Genomic DNA, 3465 nt, shown 5'->3' with positions numbered 1-3465 from the left:
CTTACTTTAGACCAGTGGTTCTCAATCTTGGCTGCACATTAGAATCACCTGGGAATCTTTTTTAAATCCTGATTTCTGGGCCTCATCCTCTGGAAATTCTGTTTCTTTGTTACTAATGTTGTGGCCCCACCCATAACAGAATTTCCGGAGGATGAGGCCCAGAAATCAGGATTTTAAAAAGATTCCCAGGTGATTCTAATGTGCAGCCAAGGTTGAGAACCACTGGGTTAGAGATTAACCAAAGGACTTGTATATATGCATATTAGCATAACCAATGGACACAGACACTAGGGTGGAGGGGGCTTGTCCTCAGGGGTGGGAGTGGCCTGAGGGGGGTCACTCGGGGAAAAAAGAAGACAAGTAATACTTTAAACAATAAAAATAACTAAATTAATTTAAAATTAAATAAATTCCCAACAATGAAAAGCTCAGGACCAAATGACTTAACTGGTGAATTCTACCAAATATTTAAAGAAGAATTAATGCCAGTTCTTCAGAAACTCTTCCATAAACACTTCCTAATTTGTTTTACAAGGCCAGCACTGCCCTCATACCAAAGCCAGACAAGGACACTACAAGAAAAGAATTTAGGCCAATATCCCTGATGAACATAGGTGCAAAAATCCTCATCAATATTAGCAACCCTAAACAAAATATAAGCAACCTGAATTCAACAACCCATTAAAAGAGTTATGCATCACAATCCACTGGAATTTAACCTTGGGATGTAAGAATGGTTCAACATATACAAATCAATAAATGTGATACACCACATTAAGTAGAATAAAGGAAAAGAAACATATAATGGTTTCGAAAGATACAGAAAACACATTAGTGAAAACTAAACATCCTTTCATAATAAAAGCTACAAATAGAATTCCAGATAATAAAAGCCATACATAAAAGACATGCCCACAGAGAACATCATATTCAATGGTGAAAAGCTGAACGTTTTTCCTCTGAGATCAGGAACAAGACACGGATGCCCGTTTTATTTAACAAAGTACTGGCAGTCCTAGCCAGAGAGCAATTAGGCAAGAAAAGGATAAAAAGGCATCCAAATCAGAAAGGAAGAAGTTAAATAATCTGTTTGTATCAGTGGCATTTCTATATACTAACAATATACTATCAATAAACTATTGTTTAATTAAGAAAAATCTCATTTATAATATCAAAAAGAATAAAATATTTAGAAATAAATTTAACTAAGAAGGTGAAAGATCTGTACACTGAAAAGCATAAGACATTGATAAAAGAAAAAACGATACAACTGGAAAGAGCCTTTGTTAACAGAATAATATCATGGAAGAAATAATATTTTTAAAATGTCCATACTACCGCCCGGCCGGTGTAGCTCAGTGGCTGAGCACTGACCTAGGAAACAAAAGGCCATTGGTTAGATTCCTGGTCAGGGCACATGCCCAGGTTGCAGGCTCGATCCCTTAGGGGGGTGGAGGGTGGGGGGCGCAGGAGGCAGCCCATTGATGAGGTTTCTCTCTCATGGATGTTTCTATCTCTCTATCCCTCTCCCTTCCTCTCTCTCTAAAACAATTAATAAAAACGTATTTTAGGGGGGAAAAATGTCCATACCACCCAAAGCAACCTATAAATTTAACAAATTCTAGTAAAAATTTCAATGGCACTTTTTACAGTAATAGAAAAATAATCCTATAATTTGTATGGAACCCAAAGACCCCAAGTGGCCAGGGATATCTTGAGAAAGAACACATCTGGAGACATTCCACTTCCTGGTTTCAAACTATACTACAAAACCATAGTAATCAAAACAGTATGATACTGGCATAAAACTTTGCCCAAATATTGACAAAACAGCCCAGAAATAAACCCACGCATTTGTGGTCAACTATGTTTCACAAGAGTGCCAAGAATACACAGTGGGGAAAGGACAGTCTGCCTGACTTTGGCTGTCGTCTTGTGAATAGCTTCTCATTTGCCCATTATGTGTATCGCCTCATATCCAGTTTTTCTAGAAACCATGGTGCTTTCATTTACTATGAATTAAAGATCCTATGCAAAAAGATTAAGTAATTCATATATAAATTCTATTTGTTTAAATTCCCTCAATAACTCAAGCAATTAATATTTGCAGATAATTTTTAAAAAATTCATTCTACAAAGTACTGCCCTAGTTTTATTTTTTAATTGTAGGACATTCCATCCATACATCCTGCTTGGACTAAGTGACACCAAACCTCTTACAAATTAAATATTATTTTGACATTTGAATATAGCCAACTAGGTGATTTTTTTTTCTCATATTCTCCTTCAAGCCTGAGTTTTACACCACTTGCAAACCAAAAGGAATTTTAGAGTACAAATAAAATGAAAATTAAATATATTGTATTTTACCCACCAATTATAACATTTATAAATGCCAGTGGTTTATAACCATTAAAATGACTGGGGCCCTAGCCGGTTTGGCTCAGTGGGTACAGTGTTGGCCTGCAACCAAAGGGTCCCAGATTCAATTCTGATCAAGGGTAGGTACCTGGGTTGAAGGCTCCTCCCAGGCCCTGGTGGGGGAGTGGGGGGACTCGTGCAGGAGGCAACCAATTGATTTGTTTTGCTCACATTGATGTTTCTGTCTTTCTCTCTCTCTTCCACTCTCCCTATAAATCAATGGGAAAATATCCTTAGGTGAGGATTAACAACAACAACATTGACTGGGTAAAACTTCCAGAATTAAAACAGAGTTTAGATTCTTTCAGACAAACCAGAGTGTCATAATTGACTTTGACGTATTTAATAAAATAAAACTGATTCTCCCTCTAAATATTAAAATAATACCCGAACTAACTACAGAATACATTTAAAATAGAAAAAAATGAGTATATCTCAAAGAACAGCATTATTTACTTACAAAGTCTTATAAACATCACTATATAATTAGATAAATATTAATGACATCATAAGTTTTTCCAAACTACAAAATTTTGAACTTAAATTAGTTTATTTTTTTTAATATCAAGTATTTGCATAAACCATGCATATCTCAAACTTTTTAAAGGCAAAAATGTATAGTACAAAATTTATATATAAATTATTTTATAGTAACAGACTTAAAAACCTCATTTTACACAAATTAAAATAATTTTATTTACTAACAAACTGGCAAGTAATTAAGCATAGTCCCAAACATCAACTGATATAACTTATCAAAAGATAGATTTTTATTTGTTTATAGTAAGTTTCTTTAAGAGTGCAATATTTCTTCTACTTTGAGAAGTATACACTATAAAAAAGCCATCATGTCTTTGATATATAATAGCAATGATCTAGTTTGTAACTGATATTTCATACTTTATATTAACTTCCTTTGAAATAAAAAATAGTTAACATTGCTTTTATATTTCATAAATTATATCACCTGTAAAATAAGCAAAAATTAGAATATTCTGGAATTAGAATGATCTCATTTAAGATAAAATTTAAAAGAACATCTAT

At 33.8% G+C, this 3465-nt stretch overlaps 1 protein-coding gene across 2 annotated transcripts in view; it reads right to left on the bottom strand.

Annotated features, from left to right (window-relative positions):
• The window catches only part of RAVER2 (ribonucleoprotein, PTB-binding 2), a 92663-nt gene that overhangs the window by 35029 nt on the left and 54169 nt on the right, over positions 1-3465 (bottom strand). The window lies entirely within an intron of this gene.

Source organism: Myotis brandtii, unplaced genomic scaffold, assembly GCF_000412655.1.
Source record: "Myotis brandtii unplaced genomic scaffold, ASM41265v1 scaffold26, whole genome shotgun sequence".
Classification (NCBI taxonomy): Eukaryota; Metazoa; Chordata; class Mammalia; order Chiroptera; family Vespertilionidae; genus Myotis; species Myotis brandtii.
This window is presented reverse-complemented; position numbering and strand designations above follow the sequence as displayed.